This window comes from Vidua macroura, chromosome 7, assembly GCF_024509145.1.
Source record: "Vidua macroura isolate BioBank_ID:100142 chromosome 7, ASM2450914v1, whole genome shotgun sequence".
NCBI lineage: Eukaryota > Metazoa > Chordata > Aves > Passeriformes > Viduidae > Vidua > Vidua macroura.
In genome coordinates this window covers 9461240-9482948 of record NC_071577.1, presented here as the reverse complement: position 1 = coordinate 9482948, position 21709 = coordinate 9461240, and the positions used below count along the sequence as shown (strand labels likewise).

General features: G+C 40.0%; 1 protein-coding gene across 4 annotated transcripts in view; it reads right to left on the bottom strand.

The window, feature by feature from the left end:
• GULP1 (GULP PTB domain containing engulfment adaptor 1) overlaps nt 1-20092 on the bottom strand; it is a 146519-nt gene extending 126427 nt beyond the window's left edge. For 3 of the 4 annotated variants that reach the window (XM_053982936.1, XM_053982939.1, XM_053982940.1), the window contains exons 1-2: nt 20019-20092; nt 691-744 (exon numbers count right to left, since the gene is read on the bottom strand). The gene's annotated coding sequence lies outside the window, so the exon portion shown is untranslated. The remainder of the gene's footprint in view (nt 1-690; nt 745-20018) is intronic. The other variant, XM_053982938.1, reaches the window with a different exon arrangement.
• Between the last annotated feature and the right edge of the window lie 1617 nt (nt 20093-21709).

The window sequence follows — 21709 nt, the reverse complement described above, 5'->3', positions numbered from 1 at the left end:
TCTGACCTGGCCAGTGACCCTGGTTCTTTGTACCAGAATGCAACAACCTGAATGGAAATGAAATCAACAGAACAAATTCAACAGAAGGTCACAAGTATACTTTTAGAATTTCTACACTTCCCCAAGAAACTGACCCAGTAAAAAGCAGATTTGTGTTGTCTCAAAGCAGTGATGACAACCTGACTCTGAAGACACATCACCCAAAGCACTGACAACTACAATCTGCACGCTCTGTCATCTAACCCAGTCTAGCAGTGAAATAAAAGTAAAGCAACAGATAAAGTAATCAGTCTGTGAGAGTGAGATAAATAATGGTCAGGAAGAGGCACATCAAGGAACCTTGAATTAGTAATAAAAGTTGACATAGATATGTGCTAGATAGAAATATTTTAACTGCACTCATCCAGGATAAGGATTTGCTTTCATTATTCCACAATTATTGTGGTTTCATGTGCCCTGCAGTGACAACAGAAGCATTCAGATGACAAAAGGACCATATGTGTTTACAGATTTTCCCCTGTGTAAACAGCACACTAAAACCTCCTGTAATATTTCTGTTCCAACAACAAACAGAAATTAACTCGATTCACATCAGATCACCAATACAAGGGATTAGCTGTTCGTGTCAGTAAGCACAATTATGTGATCAAATGTAGATATAGAGTAAACCAAAAAAGGTCATTACTGAACCTGATCTAGTGGTTCCTTCCTCTCCACGTGTCTTGCATCTCACCTCAAAGGTATCTGTCAGAAAGTTCAGAAATCACAATCATTAGATCAAACTCCTAGTTCATAAAATGATTTTTAAATCTTCACTCCGTACTTGCATATATTGCTAATACTTTGGACATCAAGTTTATCAGGCCTAATAATTTGTCAAATGTGAACCAGGAGATGATGTGAGGTACAGCTGAACCTTTTTAAATACACATAAGAAAAATTTGGCAGTGCCAAGGACTAATTAACTCCCAAGGTTTGAACACATGAAAGAATTTTGGGGACATGTGCTCCCTGGGACACATATCCACTACAACTGCCCCAAGAATTTCCAAGGCTCCTATGACATCTTATGACAAATCACTTCAGTGCCTTCTTTGGGCAATTTTACCATATCTAGTACCGAGGCTTTGTGTATAAAAACAGCACAAAGTGTTGAATACTCTCATCAAATACATTTTTCCCAAATATTACACATTAAAATATGTTTTCATAAGCAGATAGTGAAGTTACCAAATGTGGAGAAATAAAACAGAAAAGATTTCCAGCGACCTGAAGAGGTCTATGTTAAAAAAAAAAAAAAAAAAAAAAATTGTATTAACATCCCCAGAGAAACTGAAAGCTTTCCAGTGCAAGAAGTGATGTGTTCACCACAGTACTGTGGGCACAGAAAAGCTCAGCAGTCCTTGCTCTATGGGTTCATGTGCCTAGGATAAGGTACACAGGTCTTTTTTCACACTTGTCACAGCAATTTGTACTCTACCACCTGAACTCAACATCCAAGAGAAGCCCTTGATCTTTTTCACCACTAGGAAAAGTCAGTATTTCTGGGATCCAGCCAGTGAAGCCATGCAAAGGCACAACAGTGACAGTTAATTACTTGCTAATCTTGCTTTGGTTTCAGGATGAATGCCACCAGAAATACTTCATTTATTCTTTTCATTAATATTAGACATTCATTGTTACAATTACAAAAATTTTAATGTCAACAATTCCAGAAGACGCTCTCTAACTGACAAATACTTGGAAAATTCTCATTTTTGTGTCTGCAGCTTGAAGAGATCATTCCACAAGCCCCATGCTGTTCAGAGCTGCTATGTAACTGAGAAAGAAGTATGGAATTTGAGAGAAGCCATATGGCAAAAGTTAAATATTTTGGTGTCAAAATACTCATCACAGCTGAATTCAAACTTATCACATTCTTCACACATTTGAGACATGAGATCCAGAGACTGGTCAGAAGTGTGCAATTTTTCCACCGATTTTTATGGACAAGGGTCAATGAATTATTTTTTCTTGACAGGAGTGTGACATTTCAAAGTTCCCTCTCACCACAGAGCTCTCTGTAATTTCAGAACAGACAAAGGGACTGCATATTTCCTTTATACACCTAGTTAGGCAATCAAAAACATTCCAAATAATTTCAGAATTAATAAGACAAGCTTTATGTAAGCATCAGCATAATTTTATTTCCAGGCTCACTTATGCTTAAAGAGTTCTATAACTTGAATATGCTCAATATAAAATGTTAAACATTTACATCCCAGCTGACAACAACCTTGTGTTAAATAATTAGGGAACAACAGAGGAGCTGATGCTTCCACGAGCACGGGTTAGAACTGGATATGCTAGCAAACACAAGTAGATGGATCATTACTGGGCCATAACTAATGATCACTGCCATGCACTGGGCCTCCAAACACTGCCTGTCATCAATATCTATTAGCAGAAGGCTGCAATATAAACATTTATAAAGCAGACACAATACGCCAGCTAAACCACTAATGCATGTAATTGCCAACACAGAGCCATATGCTGAAAATTCATCTCTCTTTACATTTAACTTCTACAGCCTAGGCAAATCAGACAACTGTCTAGCCCACAGTCTTCCAAAATTGCTTACTGAATAGAAAACTGTAATCAGCTGCCAGTTCAATTGTTTTTACAACATTCTACATAAAACAAATGAGGTCTGGTGCCCTGACTTGTGAAAGGGCTCCAATAAATGCCAATTATAAGAGCAATTAGGGGATCAAATCTGACATCACAGGTTTCCCTGTAAGATATTAGCTCAATGACTTTTTTATAAGCTAATTAGTCATGGACTCTGAACAAGAAACAGATGATCCAAAAACAACGATTCTGCAAAAGTGTGTGTTGTCAAACCCCATGAGGGCAATAACCCCAGCTTTCCAATAGGAATGATATCTGTGACTGTCAACTCCTTCAACTACATTAACAATAGCAATCTAAATTATGAACAAGAACACATGAAGTATTCCAAGCATGATCAACTTCTGTAAAGTTCTTACAAATCCTGGATTTACCAAAATTTCCTTTGTCAGAAACCATGCTGTTAATCAAATATGAGATAAATCTGCAGGGATTGCACAACAGGAAGAAAGAAGGAATTCCCCCATAATATAGTGAACTTGCTTCTTCCTGAAGGAACAGAGGACATAGCAGGAAGTTGAAAATTCCTGTCAAAAAAAGGCAAGCCTGGCCACCAGCACAATCCAGGAGAAGAAAAGTAGTTTGATTTTCTGAAAACTGAAGTCCTCTGTTGTAAAATGGCAAAATGTGTGCACAATCATAGTTGGGATTCCCTTACGTGTAGCTATCATGACAGTATGTGATGGTGCAGTGACACTTTTTCTGCAGACTGCTGCCCTGCTCAGTACATAAAACAGATACAGTTCACCAAATTAACATCTTGCCTGATGGTCCTTTGCAAAGCCTGGTGCATTATTTGCCACAGATTCCTCAAAGTGCAGCCTGGAGCCAGAGGACACTCACAAGAGATAGCCCTCACCAGAGCACTTTATGGTCCACAAACTTGAGTGTATTTCAAAAATAATGTTGTCCTTATTTTACGTTTAGTCAGTGTGGCAACTCAACATAAGAGAATTGGGGCTCCCAATCTGAAATGATCATCAAGCATTTTGCTGTCTCCTCTACTGAGAGGCTTAAACTCAGCTACATTCAAACTGATTTGCTGCAGGTGCAGTAAAACCTGGCAGAAACTACAGAAATAACCTGCCAAGGAAACATGTGCAAGCCCTCAGGTGTTATTTCCTAAACAGCTATAAAATGTGCAGTATTTTATGATCAAAGCAGGCTGCCCTTGATTTCAGGGATGAGAGTCAGCACTTGCTCAAATCACAGCCAAGAGCTAGGGGCGGGTATTCCTAACATCAGCAAAAAGCTTCCTACAGCAGCTTGACCACTATTAATTAGGAAAAACAGGGTGGGGCTGGGAGCCAAACTCCCCAGAATTACATTTGACTGGTTAAGCTCCATTTCAGGGTCTGGAAAGGGCATTAAGCTTTCAAGGAAGAAGTTCTGTATTTCTATCCTATGCAAGAAAAACCCATTATGTTTGTGTCTGGGAGCACCCTGACTTACACACGTACACATTTTTTTGGAAAAAAAATGCCACCCCACAGAGCAGCCACATCAAATCTTTAGGCTACTCCTCACACAGGGGCAGCCCAAAGCAAACCAGAGAATGCAGACAGAAGTTTTATATCAAGCTACAGCTTTCCTCAGCCTAATCCTTTTTCTTCATTAAAATTACAACCTAGCTGATACAAAAATTAACCTAAAGGCCTCTCTGAATATGCTTCTCCAAATAACTTATGACTAAGTTGCTCCAGATATCTTACAACACATCAAATATGCGATGACACAAGTGCTAGAAAATCTAATAAAACTCCAGCTACAAGAAGCTGCAAAAAGATTCTGACCACGCTCATGTACTAACAACTGATGTAGGGACAGCCAGACATTGTACCAAGAAATACAGAAATATACATGGAATAAGCAGAGAGGCAGCAGTGTGTGGGCACAGCATGGAAACCAGATATTTCCATGGGTTGCCTTTCAACACCCCATTTGGGACTGATGTCACGAGACCCACATGACTTCTGAAACCTCACACTGTTTACAGCCACGTCTCAAACACCCTCACACTCCTGAATAGCCTTAGGAGTGAAGCATGCTGACATGGCTCTGGAGGTAAACACACAGCATTTCTGGAGTGGAGCTGCTCCTGGCTTGCTTAAAGCAGAAGCTGATGTGCTCAGTTCTGTCTGCACCCTGGTGTGCAAGTTCATAACCACAAGTACGGGACTGGACATTTTTCTTCATTTAGAAGACTTCATAGATTCATAAAAGTGGACACTATATACATTTTTATTTTTCCCCACTTCTTTACTCCTGTTAAGGAGTATGTTGGTAACCATATGATACTGCTGCATTGAGTGTCAGGGTTCAAGAAACAAAACTAAACATAAGCACATAAAAAGAAGCACCACATGCACTACTGAAAAATCTTGCAGTGATTTACAGATACTAATTTCAGCAGAAGACTTTCATCGAGCATAACTATATATGCTCCTGCAGCTAATTCCAGAAACAATACAAAAAATGAAATTACATTGGGTTTACTACTTCACAAATCAAAATCTTCATTAGACACACCCCATGCACAGCCATCCACATTTACAAAACTACCAACTACTCAGATTTATCTTAACAAAAGCAGCTCCTTAAATGAATCACAATCACTTCAAGATCTGTTAGTCTGCTAATTGAGACTGGACATAGTGACATACTTGCTAGGCAGCACGGAACCGTATTTCTGTTACACCTGGATTAAATAGAATAGAACTACAAATTCTGGATTTATAAAAACCAAGGCTTTTTTTTTTTTTTTTTCACTGAAGCTTACAAGTATGACAAGTAAAATAGACTACTTATTATAACTAAGATTTTTTTATTTAAAGTAACCATGATCTAGGTGATCAAGCATTCAGACAATATCAAGTAGAAATATTGAAATGTAAGTAAGAATAGACATTTTAAATAAATTTTTGACTGTAATACACAATTCAGCTAGGCACACTGATAAATGTTATCTAGAGCCCAAACACTAAATTTTGTGCTCCTGTAGGATATAATATGCAGAGAGACTTAAGAATATTTTCTGTTTTCGAGCAATAAATATTAATTCAAGCTGTATCAACAACCTAACCAACGGACTAAACAGATGTAGGTGCACAAAGCTTAAAGGAAAAACCTTTACTTTGCCACAAATGTCCCACTTTACATCATAAAAACATCTAATTTGTTCACTTGTGCAGTTTGAGCCAGGAGCTGTCTTTTAATCCTTGTTTCACCACAAGGAAATCTTCCATCATATTCTTTGCATTTTCAGTCCAGAGTTCTGTACAATCCCATATATTCTCCTTTCACAGACATCACCACATTCAATGTGCATTTTTGGGCTGGAAAAGAAGCAGGACACTGATGACATTATTATTTCAAAGTCCAGGACATCAGGGTTAATGTATTCCATTCACTCATATTGCATATAAAACAAACAGACCAACAAAGTAAAAACCTCCCCCACAACTATGATTATTGCTATGACAGAAGTGACAGGTTTGTTTTTTATTTTTTTTGGTTGCATGGTTGTTTCCTCCTTCTGCTTGAAAAATGGAGAAAAACATATTTTAATCATATTGTCCTAATAGTAACTATGAATCTCCAAAAAGGCTTGCTGAAACTTGAGATATTATCACTTCACATCTCAAGAGTCCTACTTGGTCTTCAGATCAGCAGTGTCTTTCAGCTAAAATTATACACAGTGTTTTCTTCAGGACATTTGTATTTCTCATCACAGAAGAGAACAATAATAGGATAAGCCTCCTTTGGAAAATATATTAAGCATCCAAAAAAAAAAAAAAATATCACAAGAGGCTAAAAATGTCCCATCCATGACATCACCGCAATGCAGCAGATGAAAGGAGAACAATTTTGCACAGGACTCCTCTTTTTATCCAGAGCACCAGATCATATTTAAACCCAGGAGGTCTTGGTACATCCTTATCACCTATCACCTACATCATAAATGGAAATCTGAGCTGTGGAGATCCACAAAGTGGTCAGAGGAAAAGAGTGTTTGTGAAACACTGTAGAGATGGAAATTGCATCCTCAGTGTTTGAGTCACACATATTTCTTGTTTTCTCCTGAGCAATTCCAGATGGGGATCAGGCACAAAGAACAAATGCGGAGATATTATTTCAGATTTCCAATTCTTGCTTTCATCAATTAAGTTATCACTAACTTCTGTGAATGAACTGAGACATGCAGATGAACATTCAGTTTTAAAAATGTGATGGAGAAATAGAGGTATAAAAGGAATAACAGAGTATAAAAAGAAAAAAAGCAGCTGAAACATCTAACTGAAAAACACATGAAAGCAAAATTTAATGTTTTAAAATTTTATCAAATTAAAATGAACCATAAGAAGAAAAAAATCCCTGCAAGCATGGACAAAATTAGCAAACATCAAACAAAAAGCAGTATAATTACTGTATAGAAAAGGTACCAACCAAAAAACCACAGCTGATGAAGCAACCCAGTGAACCACAAAGTCCTAAAATTCTTTCATGTAATAAGAGTAACCTTCAAAGCCTCAAGATGGACATTACTACATAGCTGCTTGCAAGGGGAGAACAGACAGATTTTCTCCTTTAGTTTTTAGTTTCATCTGAGAGTACCAAAGCATGCCAAGCCATAAAACCCCCCAAAAATAAATACAAAGAAACCCCTGGGAAGTCTCAATCTTGTGCAGATAGAGGAAGAGGTCATTTAGCACATTGCTGAACCAAGAATATTGAAATGACATCTGAACACAAGCAAACTATGCCATTTTAAAGCTGTGCAGATTTCTGAAGGAATATTTGCAAGAAGAAAAATTGGCTGCAGATCCTGGGAGCATATGGAATGCATAGAGGTCACCTACAGCAAACTGAGAATTCCATAGAAAAACAGGTAAGCTATTTGATTGATAGCCTACTCCCAGAAAACCTGGAACACTGAAGAGACATGGGCAAAACGAGGAAATTTAGGCATACTGTACATATATTGGCTGTGACATGCTAAATCTGCTGAAGCACAACTGAAGTAAAAGACTGTCTACTGAAAAAGCAGACTGAAGAGGGCTAGAACAAAAGTTTCAAGAAAACAGAATGTGCTAAAATGTGATAAAAATAGAAGATAAAAGAGATGACTGAACTGCATGAGTATGACAAAGAATTCACAATAAAATCCACAATATTGTGCCCCTATAAGGCCACTCCAAAACAAAGTGCTGGAAAGGTTGCATCCATTAGGATAGGGCTTAACAGATTAATTTTCATGACCAAGAAAAAAAAAAAGCTTTTTATCAGAGGTTTTATTACACGTAACTGTCACTAAAACTCAGCAGATTTAGGTGATGAGCAAGAATTCACTGTTTCAACCACATCGTCCCCCAGTCAGCTTCATGTCTCCTATAGGGACAGTGATGTCAATCCCTCCTTTCTAACAATTCATCAGATTTTGTGAAATGCATGAAAATTTTATTGGAGGACTCCAGCAAGTTCCAAAATCATTGCCAGGGAGAGAGGCAAAAGGAAAAATGGGACTGCTCTGCTGCAGCCCAATTCCACTAGAGACTAGCTCAAAAAAAAAGTTTAAATGGTCTGCCTTCTTTTTCAAGATTAGTCCCTTGAACACCTGAATCCTCCTCTCTTCCAGCACCAGCAACATCATTAACTGAAAAAAGATCTGCCAAAAGGCAATTAAGTTCTGGCAGGTTGTTCCACACTATGATAAACCTTACAAAAGTAGACATTCAAAGGCAAAATTCTATCTTTAGCAATAGCATATTTTAAATTGGGGTGAGCAGGAAAGAACAGCCACTGGACAACCACATTGTTTGCTGTAACTTCTGTTTCTTTCCTGTTATTAGTTAATAGATAAGCTGAGCTCTGGTGCATTCAAAAGTTAATAAATTCTTAATTTTTAAAGAGAAGTGAGAACCAAGAAAAAAGCTTTTCTGTTTGTTTCGTTCTGATGGAGCTCAGCAGGAAAACAAAAGAAACCTTCCTGATACACACACGTAGGAACCTGAATTAATGACAAAGCTAAGTAAACTGGATATAGTAACAACAAGCTTCCTGCTTTTCTGCACTACAGCACTGCTCATCCTCACTTATTAAAGTGGGGTGCCTTGAAGAGCACAAAAGTAAAGTGAAGGCCAGATAGAGACCATGTCCACATGGATAAATCTGTTCTGGTCGTGTCAGCAAAGAACTACACTGCAAGCACTGAGGAAATCAGTGTAGGACAAACCAATGCCTGGGTTTTATACTTATTAGGAAAACCAACTGTATTGCATTTTACTCTGTTGCTCCACAGTCAGACTGAATGTGTCTAAATTAACTTACTCCTCCCACTTCCCAGTTCTTGGTCATACTTGATCCAGTTCCCATACCAAAAATACTCAAAGAAAGGTGCACCAGACAGGAAAAGAATGGCAACATACAGAGAGCATCATTTCACTCTAAATTACTTCCACAACTGCAGGGTGAATATCTTGACACCCTGAGAAGTCAAATAGACACGAGCAGGATTCCTGCATGCACACAAAACAGAACTAATGACCATAAAATTACCATCATTCACAAAGCAATTTTTCACATTTCAGCTCTCCCACTAGCCAGTTCTTTGCCATGTATACCAGTTTTCCTGATATCCACATGCCAGGGCAGACTCAAACAGTTGACACGTTTCCAGATAAGTGACAAGATAGGAGCTAGCAGAAAACACTCTCCCCACCCTTCACACTTCCACGGTGTCAGAGGCTCAGAGAAGAGTTAATAAATTGCTTTCTCAGACATGCTACAAATGTATTTGAGCTGCAACATCTCTTTGAAGATCTTACCTTGTAAAATGTTCCCAGGTATATTGTGAAACACAAATTTCAGAAATCTGTCAAGATATGTCAAGATTCCACCAAGTTTGTCAGCTAAGAAGAAATACACTTGATTCTACCTTAGACAAACACAATTCTACCTTAGACACGCACTGCCTGGGACTTACATTTGTGTCACGTTTGCCAAATAACAGCTGAAATAATACACAATTGAATACTGCTGTCCGGGGGGGGGGGGTAAAAGAAGTATTTAGACCATAAATAAACAGGATCAAATTACCCAGAAGTACATATGCCTTGCAGCAAGATCAAGAAACACAACAGCAAATAGCAAACATAAATATTCTTCAAAAGCATCTGGCAAAATTCACCATAATGAATTCAAAATATTCAAGCAATTATTTCCAGCCAACCACTTATTTCCTTCAGAACTGAGATTCTTAGCATTTTATTATTTTCTTTACTGTCAAGGCATATTTCTTCAGTGGTTTGACTTTTTTTTTTCCCCCTGCCATTTGGCTAAGCAACTAAGTAACTTACTCAGTAACTTCCAGACGACCTAGCAAATGAAATTGATTTGGATTAAATAGCAACAGATTATTTCAGTGGTTAAGCAGTCACGGGTATGCCAGCAACATAACACATCTCAAATGCATTCCACTAATCCTATCAAGTATGCTTTTACTTATCTTGCACTAAGCATCTATTTTATGGTCCATTTCTTCATACCTTCTAATCACGGCTCAGTTTCAATGTCAAAAAAACCTGAAATCCCAAACTGAAAAGCACACAGAATCACAACAAAGATAATTTTCTGAGTAAGAGGGACATAAGGGACTGCTGTGGAATTACTAGTGTTTACAACTATAAGCATATTTACTGCTTCCCATCCTTTACAGGACAGATTTGTTACAGTTGAAAGCTTTCCCTTCAGGGCCTTTTAGAGAAGCACATATATCCCACAGATATGCCATAACCCATAAAGCCATCTCAGTAAGGCACAACACAACTATTCTCCTGGGGTTTTTTGAGAGTACAAGGGCAAGAGGAAGAAAGGGACATGGAAAAAGGAAGGAAAAGGTGTGCATGCAGGAGAGGGAAACTATACCTCTAGTTTAGAGCTGAAAGGATTTAAACTCATCTAAACCAGAAGTCCTTTCCATTCCCCACCTTTTGCTTGTTCAGATTTTGTTTATTTTTCTGACTCATTACTCAAAAAATTTCCTAGATCCTAATCAAGTCTAACAATGCTTCAGAGGAAACACAACTCCAAAATGGGAAGGGAGAGAAAATCTTATTTAAGAATTCTTCATAAGCCATCAACTTATAAAAACTCAGGATATCCTCCAGGAATGGTAAGAAAAATGCTACATAATAAAGTACAATATCCTTAAGTCATCAAAACATGACTTGGCTCTGAATTCTGGATGTCAAGAGCTTAGATGGTGACTGTTCATTCTTATATTGCACTCATGTTTGAAGTACCCCAGATTCTTCCAGGAGTGGAGTTTGAAATGAATTTAAGACTCAAGCCAAAAGTATAACAGATGAGGAAATCCTGAAACCTATCAGCAGATCAGTGGTCAGCAAAGATATCTGGACACAAAGTATAGGAATCACACAGAGTCTCCCCAAAACACCTCTGTTGTCACAGAGCCTCCAGAAGAAGCAGCTTTCTACTCCATTTTAAATGATCACCTTGGCTGGCACCAGGGTACACACAATGCACTTCATCAAAAGCCTCATCGATGAGCACTTGAAAATTATTCACTTTACCCACACAATAGTACTTCTCATTTTTATTAGCTCTACATAATTCTCTTATCTGGCTTCGAATAAAATACACGAGCAAATGATGTTGCATCTATTTTTATAGTGACTACATTTCTTTGTATCTTTGGAGATTTAAAAGTGAAGACTATGTCGTTGCTTTATTTATGAAATCTGAGAATTTAAAAAACAAAACAGACTAATGTGAGAATAAAATTCAGATAAAGATATTTTGTAAACGCATTCTAGTTCAACAAAATAACATTTGCCCCTAAGATATCCTTTATCCTATTAGAGTCAACCTTGGGAAAAACAAGTCTAAGTAAGACTGCAAACTTTTCACTAAAGCATGTCAGTCTCTTCTGAGTCTGAGGCTGGGTTTGGAATTCATGGTGCAAACTGTACATTTTGAAAATAGAGAAGGCTGAAAGCTATCAGTATACAAGAAACAAGTACGTGTATTAACGTGTGCATGCTAGGCTTGCCATCTAATACTAAATGCCCATGTAGAATAATCTTATTTCTTAATAATCTATTTTAATTAGATAGCTACATGAAACAGAGTGCCATGACATCATATTATTGCTAAGTAGTCACACCCTCTCCTTCTCCTCCTCAGAAACCCCAACAACAAAAGGAAAAATGTGAGCAGAGTGACAATTTTACATCTACTGCTGTGGACAATAACCAGCATTTCCACTTTTGTGCAAGACTGGAGAAATAAACACCATAGAGAACATCAGGCATTAAAGCAGCTCCTCAGATGTACAGCACAGTATCTTTGCCTGCCATGACACAAATCTTCCTTCCTTGCAGCAGCACTGTCACTTGTGCAGTTAAATCATTTTTGCATTGCCAATCAGTACCAAAGCCAAGCAAACACCTGCTTGTTTCTAAGAGAAATAATCAACAGTGCTGTCAACTGCACTTCAGTTTCCTGACAGATCACTGCAACACCCACGTAGGCTCTGCTTGCTCTGAGCTTTCCACACTGGCAGATATGCAGTGGCCACCAGCTGTCTCAAGCCACCCCAGTCAAAACCAGTAAAAAAAGAGCCACATAGCTGCACTGACAGCTGGGGGTATTACCCATGCAAGCACAACATTCAGTGAGGCATGGCTGAAATGCCAGATAATGATTTGAATTCAGGAATTACTCTTCATACCAGAGAAAATTACTAACACAAAACCAGTCTAACAGCTTAATAGCTGCATTCAATATCCTCAGCCATAAAACATGGGGATTGGAACCAAGACCTCTGGGAGATGTACTTAATTTTGAAAGAGAAAACAATATGAAATTGAAAACAATAAGAGCTCATATGGTCTTCTAGATTATCACATTTGCTGTTAATGACAAAGTGCTTGTGACAAGCACGTGGGATTGCCAGTCAGTATGGCCACGTTAAAGCACAACTTGCAAATTCTGCTGTCTTTCAGGGCAGAAGCAATAAGCCCCGAGAGAACCTAGGCTGGGAACTAAAGTTCAAGTGCCCTCTCCAAGACTGCCTGGGTTCTTAGGTACAATTTCAAACCCGTGGGGACAAGACCAGAAACAGAGCTACCCTCACAGATTGGGATGGGAGGGAAGATGGAGAATCATTTTTACCAGCAGGAACACTTCTAGGTGAGTTCCTTTGGTCTCCAAAGAAACCTAATATGCTTTTAAAAGAATAAAAAGTAGAATTAGCAGTGGAGAGCCCCACTGAAGTAGAAGGATCATGAGCAATTTAACAAGAACTTTAACCACTAACATCCTAACAGTTTTTAAAAACTGGCTGTGTAAGAAAATGTTACTTTACATGTCCCTTTCCCAGCCACAGGCATTTGGCCCCTCTCTTATCTTACCCTCCAGCACAAAAACATGTGCAAAGACAAAACCAACCCCTCACCAAGAAGAAGCAGCTACAAACTGATTTACAAGAAAATGTATGAAGCACTGCATTGGTAGCTACACATGAGCCATTTCATCCAGTCAGCTGAGACCTGGAAATTGTCCCTTTCAAGAACATTAGCATTACACACACTGACGTACCTGTTCAGCAGTGTTGACATACCACATTTCACCTCATAAAACACAGCAAAAGCAAACAATTAAGTGCAATTACTATATGGCACAGAACAATTAGGGAATTAGTAACAGTTCCAGCTGCACAATTTGTTGGAAAAGTATTTCTTCCATCCTAAGCCCATTGCACAACATGCTAAATTGAATATTAATGCAACACGTAACTTACAAAATTAGTAATGCAATTTTTAGGCTGCTTGAATCAAGAAAAACATTGTCCTTATCTCAGACATTAAAGACCTTTGTGTTTACAAATCCACAGTAGGCTCTGCTTTAGAGCTTACACATGTGAAACAGATTAAGAGGCACCACAGTGGGGGTTAATGTCTCAAACTTTCTGCCGGCTACATCATCAGTCCCCTGCCGCTATTTTCTATCCCAAGTAAAGATTCAGCATCATTTACCATATACACTTCACCTCTCACTTTTTCTTTAACAAGTCTCCACACATTAATCTTAACTACAGTTACTCCAAAACAGGTATGACTTGGGCATACGATACCCTGCAAAATGAAATCATCGTTCAGCTTTGATCCCAAGCGTCCATTGCTTTGGAAATGGTGGTTCTGCCACTTTATCAATCAGGAAGCAGAAAAAAGATAAAAGCTATCAGCTACAATTTTCAGCTGTGGGGAAAGACTCACAAGAAAGTCTTTTTTCTTGAAGACCCAAGTCCTAAGATTTGGAGTTTGTGTGAAAAATAAGTTGTTTTCAATACAAAATAAAGTTCAGATCTACATACCTGTGTAAGGAAAAACTTTATAGAAGGAAAATAATACTAAATGCTCACATAGAGCCTATAGTGTTTTAAATCTCATTATTTTTAAGATGTATTTTTTTTAGGGAACCTGACTCATGATCTTTGAATGCACTCAGCTGCCAACACAGCGTGTAGGAAGAAAGCATTAGAGACTGCACATATCTGCACAGCAAGGCATTTGGAAAGATGGCTTGGACAAACACTAAAAAAATAGGTTTGAGGACACAAGAAACTTTCTTAAATTACTCCTAATGTAACTGGTATGCATAGATTGCTGTTCCAAACAACATTTTGAGATGCGACTGAAGGAAAAATAATCTATTTTACTGGGAACACAGTCCTTTATCTGGGCTCATTACCTCACTTCAGTGATATGTTCCAGAAGATTTCACAACAGATTAAGAAAAAAATGCTTCTGTTTCAAGAGACATCTTCTTTAAAAGATGTGCAAACACAGACACACACCCTAAAAAAAAAAAGCTCCCAATTTGACAAAAGAGAAAATATATTCATTAATATCAGGAGTACATTTGTGTGCAGGAAAACCAGTAATTACACTGGGCAGCAGATAGAAATTGCCAGCACTAGCACAGAAGAGACTTGCCAAAGCTGAGCAGACCCAGCCTGCAGCTGGGAAGAAACCAGGTCTCCCCAGGGTCCCCTGCCACAAGGAGAGTTGCAAGACTCAGGGGAGAATGGGCATCCACCTCCCTTCCAGACATCTTTCTCCACAGCAGGAGCAACCTCATCCCAGCCTTTTGTCCAGTGGAAAAGAATTTTGATTTTGCCTAGGCTGCTGAGATCTCTAAAAAAGCCTTAAAGGGCTACCGGGATTTAGAGCAGATCACCTGGAAAGTTTAAGTGCCTAATGTCCCATTCTGCCTAGAAGGAACTGAAGATAGGACATCTGCATGTAAAAGAACAAAAATGAAAACAGAATAGTATATTTAACATCACAACAGGTACTAGTCAGGATTCTGCTTGGCACATTGTGGTACTGCTGCATTTTGCCTTTGGTCAGAATTTTTCCCATTAGAACAAAGGGGATGGAGAGAGCAGAGGAATAATTGGAAAAAAAAAAAAAAAAATCACATTAAAGATGTTGAAATGTTCCCGAGACCTCAACAGTCCTCAAAAAACTAATCCATTCTATTTGAAAAGAATGAGGAGCAATTTGCATGCAGTTTTACAGCTTTCATGTTATTTTAGGAATTATGAGAAGATTGAAGAGATTAGGCTTCTGTATCCATATCTATTCCCAAATACTGGAGTACTCACATACCCTTCTCCACAAAGCAATAAAGAAAGCTGGAAACAGCCATCACACACTTTTGAATGCCAAAAGATTTGCCTTAGAATTCCCAAATTTTTCAACATAAAAATGTTATTTGCTTGCATTGCTCAGGATCTCTATAGCAGAGGAATAACCAGAATTTCCACAGATTATAGTTCTAATTTCTGGTGACCAAAAAAAAAAACCACACCCCACCTTAACTCTGTCAACAGAGCCAGCTGCAGTCTCCGACCAGCACGTTATTAAGAGAATTGTTTACCAATTTACACTTGTGCACACCATTGCAAGACAAGGGTGTTGATCAGGTATCGCTGACAGAATATACAGAAAAACATTTGGCTGCACAGATGTTGCTGAATCTTTATAACTCCAAGTGATATAGTAAATGGACAAAATACAGCTCAGTTCTCAGAATAAAACCAGAATATGCAAGCTTAGGGTGCAACATAAATGCAGTAGTAACCAAGTGATTATATACTAATAAGATGAATATGTCAGACTCTGGAGTTAAAATGACAGAATTTCTCAATGGCTGCTCTTCAAAACAGAAAAAAATACTGCAGAAGTTAAAAAAAATCCAGTGCCTTAATCTAAGACGCTTTCCAGTACTTTTTGTCAAATTATCAAGCAGCCTGTGTGAAACTGTAGGTGTTATAGCCTGAGTTCTGCTTCTCGCTTCAGTGAAAACTACTTAGATGTCTGTCAAAAACCCAGGTGTTGTCTGTTCTACAGATATGTTTGTTTCCTTCAAGCTACAAAATTCTACATTCTGTCTTTGCTGATACGTAATTACACATCAGAAACGTAAGTCACTGAAAAAAAAATCATAGTCCAATTCAGAGCGCCCTCTTAGCCTGGTGATAAGAACATCTGCTTAAACTGGCAGAGGAGAGGAGGAATGAAAGTGGAAATGCTTTCCTGGGAATTCATGATGCGTTTTCAGCTGGATAAATTCTCTGTTGGGATCCTGGATAAAATCCATGGTACCATCACTTCGGACTCTTGATGTTCAGTTTAGTGTAACAAATGTTCTGTGAAACCATACGGCAAGAGGGGGCCTTAAGGGAGGACTGTCTGCTTATTATGTTCAGTGGAGCTGCAGCCTAGGTTAAAAATGCATTTTAAGTGCATTAAAATGCTTAAGAAAAAACATTTTTAAGACTCAAGAGCTACTACCGACCATTCCCAGAGTGTTTGCAGTGCCCCTGGGCAAACAGAGCGGCACAGACAAGATCCACAGCTACATATCTGAGACTGAAAGGGTGGGCAGTGGTGCCACTACTGCACTCAGGTCTGTGCCCTGAGGACAGACCACAAAATTAAGACAACTGAGTAAGCCTACCTCCTCCTTCCTCACAGCCCTAACCAACCCAACACAGGCTGTGACTGTAAGCCCAGATCAAGGCTACACATTCAGTGGCAGTAGTTGTCCATCCCACAACAGCAAAGCCACAGAACAGCTTAATTAAACATTTCAGTCACAGGGAATGTTCAGGGGATCACTGGCAGTGAGGTAGCAAAGCTATCTGCATGAACAAAGCCAACATTCTGATCTCAGGGATTCAGAAGATACTAGGAAAGAAATTACTTCCAAAGATATTGACAGATGTATCTGCATGCACAGTTACATTCTGAAGGTAAGAGAACCAAAGAGAACGTTGTTAGGTAGCTCTGCAGAGGCACTGTGTCTCCTAACAGGGCCAGTACTGTTTGCTCTTTTCTGGATTACAACCTGAGTCTCTAAAGAAGTTTATCCCTTCAAAAATCAGATTACAGTAAGGCAAAAAAGGTAATGGGGAAAATGTTTATTTCTGCCCAATTAGCATATTCTTGTGCAACAACTCTATCAAGTCATGAACTAATGATTTTTTTGCCTCAAGAGCTGATGTACTTGGAACACAGACTCGTCTCCTGCCATGCATTCCACCATTGATAACTGAAAAGTCTGAGGGACCTGCAGTTCTTTTAAACAGAACCTGGTGGACTTTTCAGCTCTCAGTGTTCTACTTGTTCTCTTGGAAAAAAAAGACAGAATTAGAATCCTGACACAAGCCCTACTAGGTATGACCACAAGTTAGTGATATGGAAGTTTCCCCCTCTGTTCTCTTTCAAGCTGTGTCAGTTCCCCAGTTCAAGCTGAAGCTGCCCTTTAATTAATTCAGCTGGTAGTTCTAATTATGTTCTTATGCTCTAGCAATAGACTCTTGAGGGATTATCTCAAGAGAAAAACTAATTCTATAATTGTAATACAAAATCCAGTTTATTGTATTAGACCGCTCAAGTGCTTCATGTAAGTCTCCTGATTATGACTTTTAGAGCATCCATCAATGTTTACAAACACCGTACATTACAAACACTGTTTACAAACTGCTACCGAAACACAAAATGTAACCCTGTCTACAGGCAATAGACTAGCAAGCTAAAGTGAGCTTGTAAAGCAAATTCTGAAATGGCACCTCAGGTGAGTGTTTCGCATAAGAGTAGAGGCACAATCTTTGAACTCCAGAAAAACCCTCAAAAAGGTTACAAAATTACCTCCAAAGGCTAAGGAGGCAGTACAAACCAGTAGTTTGTATAACAACCCCTCTTGTTTTCCACTCCTGTTAACTACATCTTCCTCCTGGCTGGTCCTCCAATAGCAGGAGATCTCTTATGAGATTTAAAATGCTTTATACAGAACATTGTATCACAGTTCACTGTCGCAATAATTTTAATTTCTGTACTCATCGCTCACAAGACACACCCAATCACGTCATCCTTACTTCTCAGGCAACCAGAGTTATATTTTTTCTGCTTATTTCCAGTCTTCTTTCATTGATATTCCTGCCACTGTAGCTCTGCTGAAAGTATAAACCAAAGTTCTCCCTTGCATCCTTCAGCACTGTGCCATAACACCAGGCTTTTAATCCCTAAATCACTTTTTATCCAAGTCATTCATGTAAACATATGGCTTTAACAAGATCTGTTTTCATATAGTTAAAATGCATCCCAGAAAAGTGTCTGTATGGCTAATAATAATGAAATTATTTTCCCCCGTTCTATTGTTTCTTTCTCCAAGTTCAAGTGGATAACCTCCAAATATTTGAAGTTCTACCTGACATACTACTGCATGACAAATCAGCAAAGTAAATCTACAGCTATGAGGCAAAACTTACTGCTCATTCTGAAATGACCACATAAATAGAAGCTTGACCTTCAAAAAGATATTCTTTTCCTTTCTGGCAAATTGTTTTGTCTTATTTTGATTGACACCCTAAGTGGCTCTGAAGCACTGCTTATCCCTACAACAACTGAAAGGTGCCACTCACGTTCCATGTTCATCTAACATACAGGGGAAGAAAATCATGGAAAATAACGTCTAAAAGGAAAAGTATTCACATAACACACAAATATAGACATTTATATTTATACTGAATAGACCAAATATGTTGCTATAATATTTTACACGAGTCTCTGCACATTCTAAGCACCTTCATAATCACCATTGTGTATGCATTGCTTTCCAGTTTACTAGAGGGGGCTTAACATCTTTTTAGCGGTGATAACTTCTTTCCATAAAGATGGCTTTTTAAGAACTTGCAACTGCAATGGAACTGTAGGAACTGAAAAGTTTAAAAGTTGCATGCTATTTAAATTAGAAATCTAGTAAGTGTCTTAAGTTCAAAAAAAGACCACAGAAATCTATTTCTTCGGAAGGGAGTTGATTCCTTTGTATGAAGAATACAATTAACCTTTACGGGCCTTTGATTGTCTCTCGGTGCCCCCCAGTAAATGAGGACAGTGAAATTAAATGAACATCATACTTTTACACATTCCTCTAATTGTCATACAACTTTTAGACCCTTTCAAACTGAGAATTTCTCCCTGAATCTCCCTCCCCGACTCCAAGGCAGAGCTGCAGTCCTTGCTCAGATTTCTTTTTTATTCGCATGATGATGGAGCAAACTCCTTCAGCACTCCACCCTCCCGACACACGCGGAGTTAAAATTATCTTCGTGGTTTGGGTTTGGTTACGAGCCGAAGATCCTCCCTTGTACAACAACTGAGCGCTCAGCAGCCCCAGCGGCGAGCTCGGCTGCCGCCCAGTACCGCCGGGCTGCCACGGCGGAGCCTCACGAGGAAAACAAAACCTCGTCTCGGATAAAGGCTTTACTGTACTTACAACGGGCAAAAAAACCCAGCCCCGAATGAAAGGCATCTCACTGCGAGCAGCTACTTGAAATTCACTAAGACCCGAAATTCACTAAGACCCGAGACCCCCGGGTCCGTGCGGGTGCCGGGCTGGGAGCAGCCGCTGCCGGCGGCCCCCGGAGCGCGGACAGCGGCACCGCCACGCAGGTGAGGCGGGACCCGCGGGGGCGAGGAGCTGCCCCGGGGCCAGCCCCGCTCCGCTCCGCTCGCCCGGCGAGCGAACCGCGGCAGCCGCGCCGAGCTCCGCCCGCCCCTGCCAAGTTCCGCGCCGACGGCAGAGCGGGGCGGCGGAGCCCGGGGCAGCGCTGCCGGCGCGGCGATCAACAGGCGCTCAGACCCCCGCGCCCCCCTCCGCGCCCCGCTCGCCGCCGGCCGCCCCTCCGCGCCGCGGGGCGGGGGCTGTCCCGGCGCGGGGCCCCGCGGTGCCGCCGGGCGCGGAGCGCCGCGTACCTGCCGGGGATGGAGCAGCCCGTCCCGCCGCCTCTCCGCGCCGCTCCCGGCGCCCGCTCCGGCCACGGCCGCCCCGAAAGTTTCCTGACGTCAGCGCGGGCGGGCGGGCGCGGACCCCGCCCGCTGCCGGGCTCGCCGCCGCCGGGCCGGGCCGGGCCGCCGCCGCTGCTCCCGGGCTCCCCCTGCCTCCCGCCGGCACCGCCTGGGCTGGGCAGCGCAGCCACGGCGAGCGGCGGAGAAGAGAAGGCGTGAAGAGTAGGCGGCAGTTGAGAAAGTGAGGAACGCGATTTGGTAACTCTGCACTCCTCAAGGAAGCATCTCCTGAAGAAAAGATAGGAGACACACTTGCACTGGTCTCGGTTAAAGCGGCGATGAATTTTGTACGGTACAGATGCGCAATATCGCACTTTGGAGAGCGTCTGCGGCATGCACTCCCCATTAAAATGCGCCTCAGAAACACCGGAACGGTGTAACCCAATATATTTTTATGAGAGACATAGTATGTGCAAGTTAGCGACAAAGCATTTCCTGTTGAAAGGCAAGGAATTAATGCCTGCCATATTTCTTTTTTTCCTGGTAGGCTTCTGCCAATAATAGGGCATGTAGTGTTTGTGGAAAAGCAGGAAACTCATCTATTATTCCTCCCTGATTATTTTTTCTTAACAGCACATGAAAGATGCCTTTCATTTTACATTAATCAGTAGACAAACCTTGAGAATGGCCATTTAGAGAGCAAAATATGTCACTGAAATCAAAGCAAAGGCATTTTGTCTGCAGCAGGTGTATTCCCGTTTTAAAAACAAGATGGAAAACAGTTCAGGGTTGCAACTTATGGTCCAGAGTGAAAAGCTTCATGACAGGAAAAAAACCATGAAGGGTAGAAGTCAGGAACAGGCAGCTTTTTAAATCAGTAAGCTCTAGATAATTACATGCATAAATATAAAATACGTAAAGATTTCATTAGTGTGGCTGCCTTTTCCATTCATTGCCAAAATAAAAACCAAAACCATTCAAACTCCAAAATAGGTACACAAACCCCAAGTAAATTAGTAGTTTGTCTGCTCTAGACATCAGAAAATGACTGAAATTTTCCATCAGTGTAGTCTCTCAAGTAAAGGAAACAAATACTAACTTTTCACATTGTTTCAGAGTTATTTGTAAACTTTGCGAGGGAGCTAACAAGCTAAATCCCAAAACATAAATAGAAAATGAATTCTGAGAAAGAAGGAAAATAGAAAACACATGGGGAAACTGTATGAACTTTAAATTCTAAATAACATCAAATCCAGGAATTGTTTTCAGCTACTGTTTTCATATACTAAACCTTAAATACTTTAGATGGGGGGGAAAAAAACCCAAACAAGAAAAAATTACCCCTACTAAACCCATCTACAGCAATATTAAGACAGTTGAAGGAGAATCTGAGCAAAACATTTCATTCACAGATGACACGAGTCGCCATCAGAAATAAACTTTTTTTTGACTGTTGTTGTTACTGACAGCTATTCCCTTACACCTTTCTGCAGCATCTGGTTGGAGCTGACAACTGCATTGCATACATCTCCTCAGCCACTTGTCCCTGTCAAAAACAGTGACAGGGAGGATGGGAAGAGAGATAATCTAGGAAATGCATGAAATCATTGAAGAAAAGTAAAAGTCAGCTGCTATGCAGAACCTTATTTTTTTAAGAG